Source organism: Monodelphis domestica, chromosome 3, assembly GCF_027887165.1.
Source record: "Monodelphis domestica isolate mMonDom1 chromosome 3, mMonDom1.pri, whole genome shotgun sequence".
Lineage (NCBI taxonomy): Eukaryota > Metazoa > Chordata > Mammalia > Didelphimorphia > Didelphidae > Monodelphis > Monodelphis domestica.
Window position 1 is genome coordinate 94,441,722 of NC_077229.1, and position 18,085 is coordinate 94,459,806.

At 40.6% G+C, this 18,085-nt stretch overlaps 1 long non-coding RNA gene across 1 annotated transcript; it reads left to right on the forward strand.

Annotated features, from left to right (window-relative positions):
- Positions 1 to 12: 12 nt before the first annotated feature.
- On the forward strand, positions 13 to 16,391 carry LOC130458292 (uncharacterized). The gene is made up of 5 exons (XR_008917414.1): positions 13 to 384; positions 11,916 to 12,016; positions 15,021 to 15,054; positions 15,908 to 15,962; positions 16,096 to 16,391. It is a non-coding gene; the product is annotated as an uncharacterized LOC130458292 (long non-coding RNA).
- The last annotated feature ends 1,694 nt before the right edge of the window (positions 16,392 to 18,085 follow it).

Consider the following 18,085-nt stretch of genomic DNA (forward strand, 5'->3'; position numbering starts at 1 on the left):
GAATAGGGGTGAAGGGAGCGGGCGCCGCGGAGAGGGCGGAGAGAATAACTAACTCCCTCTGACCAATTGTTTTCAGTTTATAATTTTTTCCAGGGCTAGAATCCCTGGGAACTGGGGTTGGGGGTTAGTGTTTGGGAGATTTCTTTGGGTTGGGTTGGGTTTTGCGCCCTCTCTGCCTCTGTGTCTCTTTGTTTTGTTTTTACCTAGATATCCCTTTGAAACTCAGCCACGAAGGAGAGAGTAAAAAGCAATGCTCAGAATGTCGGAACTGGAAGGAACCTCAGAACCGACTACACAGATGGCTATAGATCAAAGGCAATGAGGGTTACCTAGCACTTTGCAAAGCTTAAGACACATATAAATGGAAAATTATATTATTCGCATGTAATTATTATTTTATTAATGTGAATAACTATTATTAGGGACAGCCAGGTGGTGCGGTGGAAAGAGTGCTGGACTTGGAGCCAGGAAAACCTGAATTCAAGTCTTTCCTCAGACACTTCATTCCTACTGGGGTGATGGGACAAAATCGTGACCTCTCAGACTTAGTTTCTTCCTCTGCAAAATGAGGATAATTGTAGCACCTACCTTAGAATTATTGTAAGCAACAACAAGTAATTATATTATAAGTGCTATTTGATTTATAGATCAAATGAGACAGGATATGTAAAATGCATAGCAAACACCTTAAAGCTCAGCATAAATTATTAAGCTATTAATGTCAAAGCTGAGTTAAACTTCGAACATAGATATTCAGAATGAGATAGAATCTTAAAAAAAAAAAACAGAAAAAGAAAGAGGCTCAGGAGAGATGTAGGCTTTATGAGACTTCCAGGAGAGAGACCAGCATTTAATAAAGCACAGTGATAAGTCCTGTGGATAACAAGAGATACAAAGAAAGGCAAAAACAGTCTTTGACCTCAGGATGGGGGAGACAACACATAAAACCTGGGTCTAAGTAAGATATCTAGGGAAGAGAAAGAAGGAAATTTAGGTGGGGGGATGCCAGGGAGGACCAGGAAAAAAAGTCTCCTAGAGAAGGTGACATTTGAGCCCATTTGAAGGAAGCCAGGGAAATTAAGAGGTGAAAGTGAAAACAGCAAACACTCCAGGTTTGGAGTTTGATTTATTCACTCAATCCAGTCACCTTACTCCACTTAAAGTAAGTGATAACATGCCTAATCAATCTATTTCCATCACAATCCTTAAGATTAAGTGTGAAATGTCTTTGAAAACCATTTGGAGTCTGTTGCTGGTGGCTGGGAACTATCCTATATAAAAACATCAATCAGTAAATAAAAGCATCTAGTGAGCTGGCACTTGGAGAAGTTCAGAAATTGGACTAAATATTGCTCTCTGGTACACCTCTGAGGAAGAGCCACCTGAGTTGGGGAGGAAGGAGGCAAGGTCTGGGCTTCTGATTAAGACAGGCCTCTTTCTACTCTCCCTTTGACCACAGGAGGACCCTGTAACTTCAGAACATTCAGATGACGTTACACTTCCCATCTTCTTAGCAATATCCTAGCAGCATCCCTGGATTAGTCCATAGTGGTATCTACACTAGGAGTCAGGAACAGAATGGACACAGATTCAGTATACGTGTGAGGAACTTCTTGGGCACCCCATGAATGGAAGAAAAAGTCTTCTGGCAGCTAGGAGTTGGGCATCATCCCTTTGCTGCATAGGCTCTCTAAGCCTGAACCCATTTTCCCCTGGATTCTTTATATAATTGGGGGGAGTGTGTCACACACTTTTGGGAAATGCTTTGTCCAAACTATTGTGCTTTAACACCTTGGTAAATACCCTAGCTTAAAAGCTACTTCAGGCTGGTTGACTAAATGATTCTCAACTGCTAATCTTGGGGTGAAGCAGCATCTCTTCCCCCTAGTGGGAAGCTTGAGTCAATGGAATTAGAAAGTCACTCAGGATTAGACTAGAGCCCTGAAGGAGATAGAGCCTTACTCCAGGACCTAAGCCTAGTTTGTGTGAGTAGGAGCTGGAATAGGGATTCCCAGAGTTTATATGGATTAAACATAAAGAATACAGTGCAGTTCACAGAGAGAGGCAAAGGAATGCCAGTGTGGCTGGATTATAGAATCCATGGAGGGGAGTAAAGTGTAAGAAGGATGGAAAGGTAGGAAAGGACCAATGTATGAAGAGCTTTACATGCCAAAGAGATTTTATATTTGATCTGAAGGTAATGGGGAGCTTTTAGAATTTATTGAATAGGAGAGAAACATAGCCAGACCAGTTTTTTCTTTTTTTTTTTAACCATTACCTTCTGCTACTAAGTACTGATACTAAGTATTGGTTCCAAAGCCGAAGAGTGGTAAATGGGCTAGGCAATTGGGGTTAAGTAACTTGCCTGGGGTCACACAGCAAGTAAGAATCTCAGTTGAGATTTGAACTCAGATCCCCCAGATTATACTCTGAGCCACCTAGCTATCCCTTTAGTGCTTTTTAGGAAAATAATCCTGACAGGTAAACAGAGGATGAATTTGAATGATCAGAGTTGAGAGGAGACCAGTTGGTTGGCCATTAGTCAACATGTATTTATTAAGCACTTCCAAACGATCTTGTCTATATGAGATAAATGCAGTGGAAATTTGGGAGGGAAATTTGGGAAGTTTGGGAAGTAATCCCAGACAGAAGGCATTAGCAGTCTGCCATAACCAGGAAAGGTTTCTTACATTTGATCTGTCCTGAAGAAAACCCTAGAAACCAGAAGGTGAGAGGTGATGAAGGAGAATGGGTCGTGAAAAAGGATGGAGGCTAGAGATGGAGTCAAAGGAGAGCAGCAGCCAAATGAATGGTGGTGCTAGATTGTAGAATATGAGGAGGGAAGTACAATATGAGGGAAAAGTAGGAAGACCAGACTTGGATGAGTTTTAAAAGCCAAATAGAGGATTTGATTTTTCTCTTGGAGGTAATATATAGTCCATAAAGTTTATTGGGCCAGGGAGGGGCATAATATAGTCAGAACAATGCCTTAGGAAGATCATTTTGGCAAATGAGTGGAAGATGGAATGGGGTGGATATGGACTTGAAGAAGGAAACCAAAAGGAATAATAAAAGAATAAGATAATAAAGGACTGAATTAGAGTTGTGCTTGTGGGCTGAGAGTGAGAGTGAAGGGGACAAATATGAGAATTGTTGGGAAGTTAGAAAGAGCCAGGTTTGTATTTATTATAGGGGTGAATGAGAGCATTTGAGGATAACATAGAAGTTGGGAATCTTAGTGACTAAGAAGATAGTGGTATCCCCAACAGCAATGAAGTAGAGAAAAGGGTAAGATTTGGCAAGGGAAGAAGAAAATAAATTCTATCTTGAATATATTCAGTTTACCTAGAAAATATCCAGATGTCCAAAAGGCTGTTGGTGATTCAAGATGAATACTACGATTGGGTGGACAAATCTGGAAGTCATCTGCATAGAGATAACTGAAACCTTTGGGAGGGTGATGAGATCTCCAAATGAAAGAGTGTGGAGATAAAAATGGGCTGAGGCCTGGACCCTAGGAGATATCCATGGATAGAGGGTGCAACATGGATAAAGATCTAGCAAAAGGGATTGAAAAGAAGAGGAGAACCAGAGGAAAACCTAGAGAAAGTATCCTGGAAATGGCGATCAACAATGTCAAGAGCTCCAGCAAGGTCAAGAAGGGTGAGCAATGAGGGAAGGCATATTTGACATTAAGAGGTTGTTAGTGGCTTTAGAGAGGGCAATTTCATTTGAATGATGAGATCAGAGAACCAGACTATGAGTTTTAGAGAAGAGTGAGAGAAGGTTAAAGGACTGGACCTTTGCTTTAGTTTTGAAGATTTAAAAAATTTTTTCTTTCATTTGTATTTGAAGGGTTAATCTACTTGAAGGATCAATCTCAATAGCATATTTGTATTTGGAGGCTCTCGTTACTATTACCTACCTCCCAGAATTGTGAGAATAACATAAGATAATATTGGTAAAGCACTTAGCACAGTGCCTGGCACATTAGAGTCCTATATAAATGTTAGTTATTAAGGCCTTTTTCCTGATCCCTTGCAAAATTTCTTGTTTCTGAATTGAATTGTTTCATTTAACCCATGAGTCTTGGAGTTTGCAGCCTTGAGGTATTTTGGGGGGGATAGGAGGAGAAGAAGAGGTGATCCATGAATTCTTTTAATTGTTATATTTTTTATCTTCAGAAGTTCTGGGCAGTTCTTTTTTATTTCCCTATTGTTTTTGTTAAAGCTTTTTGAACCTGTCATGTTCTTCTGGGAGACCTATGATCCTTAGGTTGTTCCTACACATCCAGTCTTCTAGAACACTATTTTGCTTGCATCATAAACATATTTTTCTTTTAAAAACCCTTACCTTCCATCTTAGAATCAATACTGTGTATTGGTTCCAAGGCAGAAGAGCAGTAAGGGCTAGGCGATGGGGATTAAGTGACTTGCCCAGGGTCACACAGCTAGGAAGGGTCTGAGTCCAGATTTGAACCCAGAATCTCCCATCTCAGGACTGGCTCTCAAATCACTGACCTACCTAATTTTCTCCAGCATATTTTTTCCTTTCTTTCTTTTCTTTTTTTTTTTAGTTTCTCTTCTCTTTGATTATCTTTCACTTCTTTGTATTTGCATTACCAACCTATTGTTCTCTCCTTTGTTTCATTGGTTAGGCTTGCCACTACAGATTCCATTTTCTCTATTCTGCCCATTCTTTTGACTAAATGAAGGGTTTCAGATTTGATACATCATGAAGATATTAAAAATATATCAGGATGAGTCTGACTCATGAACAACTTGCTCATTAGTGAGGGGCTGGACCTCTTCATCACAGTTTCTCTATTCTGCCTATTTTTGCTAAACAAATCATAAATTCTGCTCTAATTAATTCTAATTTTTCTTTTAAGCCATTGGAGAGCAGCATATCTTCTATGTTCTCCTCACATTCCACAAAATCCTCTGTCTCATCAAGAGTCATCATTTTCCTTTGTTTTTCAGTATTTATTCATAGAGGTCTGAACTCATTTAGTAGATCTAGAGGCTATATTTCCTTCTATTGCTACTGTTTCCTTAATTTATCTGCTTATTTTTTCAAAGTCTTTGAATTTTCCACGTTTTGAAATCTTTGGTAATTTCATTCTTTCCCCTTCCCACCTCCTTATTTCCCCCTGTCACTCACTTTCTGACTCCCTTCCCTCTACTGTGATTTCCTTTGGGACTGGATCTCAAAGAGTCTCAGCATCATCCTATGTTGTCCATCAGTCTCAGTCTCTACCCCAAGGGACCTTTGAGTGGTCAGAACTGGACCCAGTTGGATGCTGTGCTCTTCCTCGCAAGCTTAGTGGAGGTACCACACAGCTCCTCTATACCCATAGCATCCTCTCTTATTCTTCATGGGCTATAGGCACATTGCCTATCTCTTATGCCTGGGTCAAAGTTACATAGCCTAGAAAGAGAAAGAGAAGGGATGCGGATTTGGGACTTTGGTTTTGTTTTAAGCCTCTTTTGTGTACTTGAGCCTCCTAGAGGTGGAGAAGGGGTGCAAAGTGAACTCAGGATCAATGAGTATCCATTCATTTTTTATTTTTTTTAAACCCTTACCTTCCACCTTGGAATCAATACTGTGCATTGGTTCTAAGGCAGAAGAGTGGTAAGGGCTAGGCAATGGGGGTTAAGTGACTTGCCCAGGGTCACACAGCTAGGAAGTGTTTGAAGCTAGCCAAATTTGAACCTGGGTCCTCCTGGCTCCAGAACTGATGAAGTCAGTCAGCCTTAAGTTGGTTCTGGATAGGAATATTTATTAAGATAGTATAGTAAAATTTTTGGTACAAAACATCCCCACAAAATGTGCAATATTCTCTCCTACAAGTACATAAAGAATTGAAAGGAAAAGAGGGCTTAAGAGCATAGCCAAAATCCTTTTCTTTTATTGATGGGGTACAAGAGCATATTGAATCTATGACCTCTCTGTCTCTGCTTTTCAGCTCCTCCAGGGATGATGCTAGGACACCACAGAGAAGCTCACAAGGTCCTCCTTGAGACAAAATGTGGGGAGGAGACCAAGTCCAGCCCAAAGTCCTTCACTCCTCCCACTCCAAGCAATTCCTTCTTAGAAGGATTAAATATACCATTTTGTCCTCATTCTGGGTTCCTTGAAATGTCTATCCTCAATTCCAACTATCTAAAGTCTTTTTGTACAGACAAGCATCATTTTACTTCATTAAAAATTTTCTTTTTATTTAAAATATGTTTCCCAGTAATCAGAATTTTTATCCATTTTCCCTACTACTACTCTACCACCCCTAGCAATTAAAAAAAAATGCTTCAAAACATATCTACATAATCCAAAAAGACAAAATCCCACATTAGCCATTTCTGAAAATCTATGTCTCTTTCTGGATTTTAAATTCGTCACTTCTCTATTGGGAGGTGAATGGCATGTTTCACCTTCATTCTTCTGAATTTGTAATTGATCATTGCCCTGATCAGGGTTCTAAGTTCTTTCAAAATGATTTTTCTCTAAAATATTATAACTCTGTAAATTGTTCTTCTGCTATCTGCATATGTTCAAAAAGTTCTTCCCCAATTTCCTCTGAAATTACTCATTTTGTCATTTCTTATGACTCAATAATATTTGATCCCATTCATAAACCACAGTCTGTGTAATTATTCCCCAAGAGGATAGCACTTTAGTTTCCAATTTTGCCTATGAGGTGTTAAAATTTTTTTTTGTACATATAGATCCTTTTCTTTTTTCCTTGATTTCTTTGGGCTAAAGACCTAGTAATAATATATATTTCTAAGTTAAAAGTTATAAACAATTTGGTGACTGAGTAGGCATATTTCCCAATTGCTTTTCAGAATGGCTAAACAGTTGTAACAGTGCCCTCATTGTGCCTGTTTTCCACAATTCCTCCAGTATGTGTCATTTTTGCCAGTCTGATAGGTGTAAAATAGAACTTTCAAGTTACTTTAATTTGCATTTCCCTAATTATTAGTTATTTTCAGAATTTTCCTTATGATTGGTAGCCTAGGTTTCTTTCTTTTCTTTCTTTTTTTTTAAACTCCTAATGTACTTTGAGGGGAAACTAGGTGGCTCAGTGGATAGAGCACCAGGCCTAGATACAAAGGGTCCTGGGTTCAAATGTGCTCCTAGACATTTCTTAGCTGTGTGACCCTGGGCAATTGGGGTTAAGTGACTTGCCCAGCGTTATACAACTAGGAAGTGTTTGAGATCACATCTGAACCCAGGTGCTCTAGATTCCTAGCCTGGTGATCTATCTACTGTGTTTTCTAGATGCTCCTATGCTGTCCAGTTTTCTTAGAAATTTTTGTCTAATAGTATAAGTTCTTCCCTCAATATATGGGAAATTTGGGTTTATTAAACACTATGCTACTCTTTTTTTTCTTATTTATGCTGTACACATTTTGTTCCACTGATAACCTGCCTCCCCCATCTTTTTTTAACTAATACCAGTGTATAGCACAGTGGCATACAATGTACATAGTATATGCTTAAAAAATGCTGACTGACTGACTGACTAATGTACACGATTACTCCTTTGTAGCACAGGCTGAGATCTAGCACTGATAAACTCCCTTCCTTCTGCTTATTAACAAAAAATTATTACCCTTGAAATTGTTGACCTTTTGTCCTTTCATATGAATTTTGTTATTTTTTAGCTTTATAAAATATTCTTTTGAGAGTTTTATTAACATAATATTAAATAAGTAAAGTTATATAGAGAGTATTGTCATTATATTGGCTTGAACTACCCTTGAGTAATTAGTTTCCCCAATGATTTGGGTCTGTCTATTTCTCCAAAGAAACTTTCATAGATTTATATAGTCCTTGGGTGAATCTTGGAAGATACACTCCCAAGTATTTTATAGCTTCTGTACTTACTTCAGATGGAAATACTCTTTCTAGATCCTCTTGCTTGATTTTATTAATACTATTTAAGAATGTTCATGATTTCTGTCAATTTATCTTATGTCCTACAATGTTGTTGAAGTTATTAGTTCAGTTAATTTTTAGTTGACTCCTAAGTACATCATATCATCCACAAAAATGAATTTTTTCCTCTTTACCTCTTGTCTTGTGTCTATAGCTAGTCTCTTTCTTCCTTCCTTTCTTTCTCTCTTCCTTTCTTTCTCTTTTTCTTTCCTTCTTTCTCTCTTTCTTTCTTTCTCTTTCTTTCTTTCTCTCTCTCTCTTTCTTTCTTTTCTTTCTCTCTTTCTCTCTTTCTTTCTATCTCTCTCTCTTTCTTTCTCTCTTTCTTTCTTTCTTTCTTTCTTTCTTTCTTTCTTTCTTTCTTTCTTTCTTTCTTTCTTTCTTTCTTTCTTTCTTTCTTTCTTTCTTTCTTTCTTTCTTTCTTTCTTTCTTTCTTTCTTTCTTTCTTTCTTTCTTTCTTTCTTTCTTTCTTTCTTTCTTTCTTTCTTTCTCTCTTTCTTTCTCTCTTTCTCTCTCTCTTTCTCTTCTGTTTTGGAATCAGTACCATGTATTGGTTCCAAGGTAGAAAACTGGTAAAGGCTTATAGTTAGTATTTCTAGCAGTATGCTAAATATTAGTGAAGATAATATATATCCTTACTTTACCCTTGATCTTATTAGAAAATTCTCTAACTTTTCTCCAGTACATTGATCTGTCTAAGAATATGAACAGGCTGTTCTCAAGGGAAAAAACCCCAGGCTATCTATAGTTATATGAAAAAAAATTCTTGAAATCACTACCTATCAGAGAAATAGAAATTAAAGCATTTCTGAGATGTTACCTGATACCCATTAGAAAGGCAAAGATGACAGAAATGGGAAATGATGAATGTTAGAGGGGCAATCGGGAAATGAGCATATTGATAATTTATGGGTAGACTGGAGAATTGGTATAACCATTTTTTTAAACCCTTACCTTTTGTCTTAAAATTAATACTAAGTATCAGTTCCAAGGCAGAAGAGTGGTAAAGGGGTAGGCAATTGGGGTTAAGTGACTTTCCCAGGGTCATACAACTTAGGAAGTCTCTGAGACCAGAATTGAACCCAGGACCTCTCATTGCCAGGTCTAGCTATCTAATGAGCTACCTCCTCCCCCATCTTCTTATAACATTTTTTAAAGTAATTTGGAATGATACTGAAAAAGTTACTAAATCGTACAACTCAGATATACTATTGCTAGGCCTTTGCCAAAAGAGATTCAAGAAAGATAAAAAGGTCCCATACAAACAAAAAATTTTATAGCAGTTCTTTATGTGATGGCAAAAAAAAAAAAGGAAATTAAAAGGATGCTCCTCAACTGGGAAATGGTCAAATAAGTTGTGATATATGAATGTGAACCATGCTATAAGAAATGAGGAAATAGATAATTTCATTTAAACAATATTTTTCCATGTTTACATGATTCATTGTCTTTTCCTCCCCCACCCAGAGCCAACAAGCAATTCCACTGGGTTGTACAAATGTTATCACTTGACACCTATTTCCATAGTATTCATTTGGGCTATAGAGCAATTTTTAAACAGCCTAAATATGTGGGATAAGCGATGTCATATGTTTTGCTTTTGCAAAATAGATAATTTCAGAAAGACATGAAAAAACTCATATGAATTGATGCAAAGTAAAGTAAGAAGAACCAAATAAATACTTTATACTCTAACATAAATAGCATAATAATAAATAATTTTAAGACTTTTATAAACTGATGAAGAATGAAGTGAGCAAAATCAGGACAACAATAACACTGTAAAAAACCAAACAACTTTGTAAGATATTAGAATTGTGATCAATACAATGACCAATCATGATTTTAGAGGATAATAATGAAGTATGATAGCCATGTCAAAGAGGTGATGGATCTAGGCTACAGAAATAGACCATTTATTATACAACCATAAGAGAATTTGTCTTGCTTGACTATACATATTTGTTACAAGGAATTTGTTTGTTTGTTTTGTCAATAGGACACAATGGGGGAGGGAGAGAAAATAGATTCCTGTTGATTTTCAAAAACAGAGGATCTATAGATGTGTGGGATGTTGCATGCACTTTTTTTAATTGAATTTCATTTTGCAATTCAAACTCTACTTTTCTCTTCTCCCTGAGGCAGTAAATAGTCTGATATAGTTATTTGAGTGCTTTCATGCACTATATATATTTCTATATTTCCCACGTCATGCCTGAAAACACATATCACATATACAATTTAAAAAGTTAACGAAGGAAATAAAGCGAGGGATAAAATGCTTTGATCTACAATCAGATTCCAACAGTTCTTCCTTTGCCTGTGAATAGTGTTTTGTTTGTTTTATCATGAGTCCCTTGTGGTTATCTCCCTTGTTTTGCTGAGGATAGTTTAGTCCTTCACAACTGATCATTGTATAATATTTGTTACTGTATACATTGTTCTCCTAGTTCTGCTTACTTTACTTTGCATCAGTTCATATGAGTCTGTCCAGGTTTTTCTGAATTCATCCTGTTCATTATTTCTTATGATTCAACAGTTTTCCATGACAACTGCGGACCACAGCTCGTTCAGTCATTCTTCAGTTGATGGACAGCGCTTCAGTTTCCAATTCTTTCTCAATACAAAAAGGGTGTTGCATGCACTTTCAGATGAAGTCACCATATTATTAGTTTAACTTTATAACATTTTCATAGAGTAGGGAGTGATGGATAAATGTTTGTATTGTAAAAATAAAATATATCAATAAAACTTTAAAAAATACTATTATATTAAGAAAAGAGTCATTTATTACAGTGATCTGTAGAGTAGTTTTTTTTAAATAGTTACTTTCTATCTTAGAATCAATATTATGTGTTGATTCCAAGACAAAAGAGCAATAAGAGCAATATGCAATGGAGGTTAAATGGCTGGCCCCCGGGGCACAGTGTCAGAGGCCAAATTTGAACCCAGGTCTTCCTACCTCTAGGCCCTACTCTCAATCCACTGAGCCATCTCCATGCCTCCTAGTTGTTGTTTTTGTTTTTAGAAACTGAAATGTGTTGGAATTTGTCAAAACCCTTTTGGGCAAATATAACGTGATTTTTATTATCTATATTATTAACATTGTATATTATGTTTGTAATCTTTATGTTGAACCAACTCTACATTTTTTGTTTGAATCCATGAATCTAGACATAATCTTACTAATATGTTGTTACAACCCATTTGCCAATATTTTATTTAATTTTTTGCACTGATGTTTATTAGGGATGTTGGTCTACAGTTTTCTTTCTGTATATTGTCTGTCCCTAGTTTAGGTTTCTTGACTACATTTGTATAAAAGAGCTCATGATGTGGGCTGAATGTCCCATGTCAGATAAGTATCTTATTATTGTCAACAGTTTATTTAGTACCAGAATTAATGGTCCTTAAAATGTTTGATAGAATTTCCTTATTAATCCATCTGATTCTAGAGTTTTTTCTTTGAGATTTAATTTATAGCTTGCTCAACTTCTTTTTTTTGTAATATATTGAATCATTTAAATTTCTTTTGTTAATCTAGGTATTTTATATTTTTGTAAGCCTTCATCTATTTTTTCCAAGTCATCAGTTTTGTTACCATATAATTGGGCAAACTAATTCCTAATAATTTCCTTTCTCCCCATTCAATTGGTCTTTGTTCTTTCCTGCCCCCCCTTTTGATAGCAACAAGTTGTTTTTCCTCCGTTCCTTCTTAAGAAGATTAGTTTACTGCTTGTTTAATTTCTTAGTAGTTTTTTATACAGCTCCAAGTTTTACTTATCAAGTTATATAAATAAATTATATTTATTTGTATTGTATTAATCTCATCTTTAGAAAAAAAACTCTTCATATTGAGTGAATGTCTACGATTGATTGACTGAAATGTGCCCTAAAGTTAATGTAATTAAACTAAAATAAGGTGGAATGGTTTCCTCTATCCTTATTTACACAAACCATATACCTTCTTATTTCAGAGACATGGAGGACACCAGCAATGGGGAGGCTCCAGAAAAACTCTTCAGAGAAAAGGTCTCCCAAGGGAAACTCTCACTCAGATAGAACAATGGTAGAAAAGGTTAAGTCTAAAAGCTGGGATTCTGGGACAAGGGTTATGCTTGCACTTTGTTCTTTTCATTTGCCTCTCCTTTCTACAGCAGGGTTTATCTAATAGTTTTAGAGGTCCTACTCTCTGAGAGGCGAGACATCTGGGTTCTGTTTTGCCCCTCTGGCCTGGGGGATCTGGGTTCTGCTTGGCCCCTCTGGTCTGGGAGGTGAGTGATCTGGGTTCTGCTTGGTCCCTCTGGCCTGGGGGATCTGGGTTCTGCTTGGCCCCTCTGGTCTGGGAGGTGAGTGATCTGGGTTCTGCTTGGCCCCTCTGGTCTGGTAGGTGAGGGATCTGGGTTCTGCTTGGTCCCTCTGGCCTGGGGGATCTGGGTTCTGCTTGGCCCCTCTGGTCTGGGAGGTGAGGGATCTGAGTTCTGCTTGGTCCCTCTGGCCTGGGGGATCTGGGTTCTGCTTGGCCCCTCTGGTCTGGGGGATCTGGGTTCTGCTTGGTCCCTCTGGCCTGGGGGATCTGGGTTCTGCTTGGCCCCTCTGGCCTGGGAGATCTGGGTTCTGCTTGGCCCCTCTGGTCTGGGAGGTGAGGGATCTGGGTTCTGCTTGGTCCCTCTGGCCTGGGGGATCTGGGTTCTGCTTGGTCCCTCTGGCCTGGGGGATCTGGGTTCTGCTTGGCCCCTCTGGTCTGGGAGGTGAGGGATCTGGGTTCTGCTTGGTCCCCCTGGCCTGGGGGATCTGGGTTCTGCTTGGCCCCTCTGGTCTGGGAGGTGAGGGATCTGGGTTCTGCTTGGTCCCCCTGGCCTGGGGGATCTGGGTTCTGCTTGGCCCCTCTGGTCTGGGAGGTGAGTGATCTGGGTTCTGCTTGGTCCCCCTGGCCTGGGGGATCTGGGTTCTGCTTGGCCCCTCTGGTCTGGGAGGTGAGGGATCTGGGTTCTGCTTGGCCCCTCTGGTCTGGTAGGTGAGGGATCTGGGTTCTGCTTGGTCCCTCTGGCCTGGGGGATCTGGGTTCTGCTTGGCCCCTCTGGTCTGGGAGGTGAGTGATCTGGGTTCTGCTTGGTCCCTCTGGCCTGGGGGATCTGGGTTCTGCTTGGCCCCTCTGGTCTGGGAGGTGAGTGATCTGGGTTCTGCTTGGCCCCTCTGGTCTGGTAGGTGAGGGATCTGGGTTCTGCTTGGTCCCTCTGGCCTGGGGGATCTGGGTTCTGCTTGGCCCCTCTGGTCTGGGAGGTGAGGGATCTGAGTTCTGCTTGGTCCCTCTGGCCTGGGGGATCTGGGTTCTGCTTGGCCCCTCTGGTCTGGGGGATCTGGGTTCTGCTTGGTCCCTCTGGCCTGGGGGATCTGGGTTCTGCTTGGCCCCTCTGGCCTGGGAGATCTGGGTTCTGCTTGGCCCCTCTGGTCTGGGAGGTGAGGGATCTGGGTTCTGCTTGGTCCCTCTGGCCTGGGGGATCTGGGTTCTGCTTGGTCCCTCTGGCCTGGGGGATCTGGGTTCTGCTTGGCCCCTCTGGTCTGGGAGGTGAGGGATCTGGGTTCTGCTTGGTCCCCCTGGCCTGGGGGATCTGGGTTCTGCTTGGCCCCTCTGGTCTGGGAGGTGAGGGATCTGGGTTCTGCTTGGTCCCCCTGGCCTGGGGGATCTGGGTTCTGCTTGGCCCCTCTGGTCTGGGAGGTGAGGGATCTGGGTTCTGCTTGGTCCCCCTGGCCTGGGGGATCTGGGTTCTGCTTGGCCCCTCTGGTCTGGGAGGTGAGGGATCTGGGTTCTGCTTGGTCCTCTGGCCTGGGGGATCTGGGTTCTGCTTGGCCCCTCTGGTCTGGGAGGTGAGGGATCTGGGTTCTGCTTGGTCCCTCTGGCCTGGGGGATCTGGGTTCTGCTTGGCCCCTCTGGTCTGGGAGGTGAGGGATCTGGGTTCTGCTTGGCCCCTCTGGTCTGGGGGATCTGGGTTCTGCTTGGCCCCTCTGGTCTGGGAGGTGAGGGATCTGGGTTCTGCTTGGTCCCTCTGGCCTGGGGGATCTGGGTTCTGCTTGGCCCCTCTGGCCTGGGGGATCTGGGTTCTGCTTGGTCCCTCTGACCTGGGGGATCTGAGTTCTGCTTGGTCCCTCTGGCCTGGGGGATCTGGGTTCTGCTTGGCCCCTCTGGTCTGGGAGGTGAGGGATCTGGGTTCTGCTTGGTCCCTCTGGCCTGGGGGATCTGGGTTCTGCTTGGCCCCTCTGGTCTGGGAGGTGAGGGATCTGGGTTCTGCTTGGTCCCTCTGGCCTGGGGGATCTGGGTTCTGCTTGGTCCCTCTGGCCTGGGGGATCTGGGTTCTGCTTGGTCCCTCTGGCCTGGGGGATCTGGGTTCTGCTTGGTCCCTCTGGTCTGGGAGGTGAGGGATCTGGGTTCTGCTTTTGGCCCTTCCATCATTAAAGGCATGACTTAGGGAAATCATCAATCACAGAGTGTCACAGTTGGAAGGCATCTTAGCAATGAAGCCAGTCCAACCGCCATATTTCTGAGCTATGAAACTAGGGAGTAATAAGCAAATTGGTCAGGGTTGAAAATGGCAGATCTGGAATTTGAACCCATATCTCCATAATTGCTTTGTGGAAATTAAGACTCACACTTCAGTCTTCTGATTTCAAGTCCAGTGATCTTTCAATTAAATCATGTTTCTTTCTCTTTCTGGTCCCATTTCCTTATCTATAAAAAGAAGATTTAGGATTAGGGGAATTTCCTCTCTTCTTTTTAGGCCCAGTTCAAGTCCTACTTCCATGAAGTCTTTCTGATTACTTCCTCTAAAAGCAACTTCTTTGTCCTCAAAATTTCCTCAAGAACTTTGTATCATTTCCAAGATAATTTCAAAGGACCCATAATGAAAGGTGCTCTCTATTTCTAGAGAAAGATTTGACGAGTGTAGAATGAAGCATAGTTTTAAAACTCTCTTTATTTTTCTTGTTTCTTTTGTGTGTTTTCTTTTGCAATACTGTTAATATAGAAATTGTGTTTTTCATAACTATAGACATATAATCAATAAGATATTGCTTGCTTTCTCTAGGAGGGAAGGAAAGAATTTGAAAGAATTTTTACAGGTAATTGGGAAATATTTAATGAAATATATTTTAAAAAATAACTTTGGATTATTTCTTGTCCCAATCCTATTTGGGTTTCCTGTCATCCTAATATAGTAACTTCCTTATTAGATTGTAATGTTACCCAAGACTAGGAATGTGCTTTTACTTTGACTTTGTAGCTCTTATGTTGAGAACTCTGCCTTGCAATACACATAAGTACTTAAGACATTATAGGTGGTGGTGTGTGCAGATCTGTGATTTCCTCAGTCTAAATAATTCCTGGCCAAGGCAGATCAGCAACAATCTATAACTTACAGTTTGAGGGAGTTGCCCAGGGCCCTAGAGTTAGACAACTAGCAGGTGTCAGAGGCAAGATTCAAACCTAATTCTTCTATAAAAGCACTGGACTTGGAGTTAGGAAGACCTGAGTTCAAATCCTGCCCAATATACTTACTAGATCTTGGGCCAGTCATTTAACTTCAGGCTCAGCTTCCTTTTTTGTAAAATGCAGATAATGATAGATATTTCATAGGATTTTTGTGGAGATCAAATATGTGTGCATACAATTAATGGCTTTGCAAACTTTAAAGTGCTCTATAAATGCTAGCTAGCTATTTATTCTTGACTCCAAGGCTGGTGCCCTCCATCCACCGAGAAAGGCTGAGTTCTAAAAAATATACATATAGGAATAAGGACAGAATCTGTGATTTTGTTTGTTTAGGGAACTCCCAGGTAAGGAAACTCCCTCTCCCAATTTAGGTTGGCACCTTCTCTGCAACTTCTAAGTCCTAGAGGGTAAAGTCACACAGCCAGTCTGGGTGAGGTAGATGTTATTATTGTTGTTGTTATTATTATTATTTCCATTTTACAGTTGAGGAAACTGAGGTAAACAGAGGTGAAGTGACTTGCCCAGGACCACCCAGCTAGTGAGTATCTGAGGCTGGATTTGAACTTAAGTCTTGCTGACTCCAAGCCTGGCACTGTTTTCCTATCATACCATGATGATTCTCCAACAAGCACAAGTATTTATTAGTACTTAATCTTTGATTTTTTCAATAGGATGGAGTGAAATGTCAATGGGACATTGTGCTGGACAGATCTGGAGTCGGAGGACTCAGGTGGGAATCCTGCTTCTTCCACATAACATGTCTTAATTACCAATGAGATAAGTTCCCAAAGAGCAGCAATCCATCTTTATCTCAGCTATAGGCATTGGTCATTGTTGGTGTTCAGCAACAGTTCTACGGATTCTTTATTGTACTGACTCTCCATTAGCCCAGGCAGAGTGAGCCATAGGCTTTCTTTCATTCCTTTGTCCACTGTTCCTCTCACCTGGAGTGCCTTCTCCCCACCTCTGCCTATGGAAGTTCTACTCATCCTTCAAGGCCCTATTCTTTCTTGCTGGAGGCTTCCCTGTTCTCCTTAGCCAGAGGCCAGGAATATCTTTTTTTTTTTTAAACCCTCACCTTCTGTCTTATAATCAACATTAAGTGTTGGTTCCAAGGCAGAAGGAGGGGTAAAGGCCAGGAAAATGGAATTAAATGTCTTGCCTCGGGGGTCACACAGCTAGGACATGTCTGAGGCCAAATTGGAACCAAATTGGAGGCTCTGGAGACACAAAGATGAAGAAGAAAATCCTTGCCCTCTATGAGCTTACTTTCCCTTAGGAGGAAGCATATACAAAGATGAGTAAATAAAAGGTAAAATAAAACAAGTAAGTCAAGTAATACAAGTAAATAATACCAATGGGAGAAAGAATGAACAACTGGAGAAATCAGCAAAAGCTTTCCCAAGAAGGTAGTGACTAAACTGTACCTCGAAGGAATGTAAGGAGTCTAAGAGATGGCCTGCATTCCAAACTTAGGGGATAGGGATCACTCAGTACAAAAGCTTGGAGGATGGGGATGAAATGTTGTTTAGAAAGGAGAAAAGGGGGCAGCTAGGTGGCTCAGTGGATTGATAGCCGAGCCTAGAGGGGGGCTCCTAGGTTCAAATCTGGCCTCAGACACTTCCCAGCTGTGTGACCCTGGGCAAGTCACTTTGCCTAGCCCTTGTGCTCTTTTGCATTGGAACCAATACATAGTATTGATTCTAAGACAAGTAAGAGTTTCACAAAAAAATGAAAAGAAAAAGGAGAAAAACCACCAGGTTAGTTTGACTGGAAAGGGGAATATATATGAAGAGGAATAATATGAAATAAGACTGGGCAGAGAAGGGGGAACCCAATTGTGAGGAGTCTTAAATTTCAGTTTGAAGGTTTTTCTTTTTATACTCCCAGACAACAGAGAACCATAGAAAATTTTCAAGAAAAGGGGTGACATGGCCAGATCTTTGTTTTAGGTAGAGATATACCATTAATATCGCAGAATTAGAGTTCAGAAGAAAGATTAGTTAACTAGTATTTATTGAGTACCCATTTCAAGTCAGAAATGGAATTAGGAGATGAAGGAATAGGAGGAGGTCTTCATTTCAAGGGAAAAGGGCTAGCGTTGTTGGATCATAGAGTACCCGGAGTAGGTAGAAACAACCTAGCTTAGCACCCAATTAGCAGGAATAATTAGTTAAAAAAAGAAGCTAACACAGGATGAGATATTCTTGGACGCCCTCCCCAGCAGCAGTAGCCTCTGTCTTTTACATAATCTCTGACTCTTTTCCACAATATTGTGGGGTTCTTCCGGCCCCTTCCTTTCTCCCTTGGGTGTTAGGGGCTCATTTCCCCCACAGCAGTTAACTGAATTACGTTTTTGAAGGTGCTTTGAAAAACAAAACAAACATAAAAAAAAAAGATGCTTGAGTAGCACCTGGCCGTGCTTTCTGGGGTTTGTCCGTGTTAGCATTGTTAGTTACAACTAGTGGTTATGGATCGGAAGCCAGAATACTTTAAAACCAAAGGGAGACAGTGGAACGCCTGGTGGAGCGCCACAGGAGGGCGATCCACTGAAGTTCCCGCCCTTTACCCACAATGCACAACACCCCAGAAAGGCTTCACAAAGAATTTTTGCCATTATTAAATATGGAGGGACCCTACGTATTAGCCGGCCCCGATCAC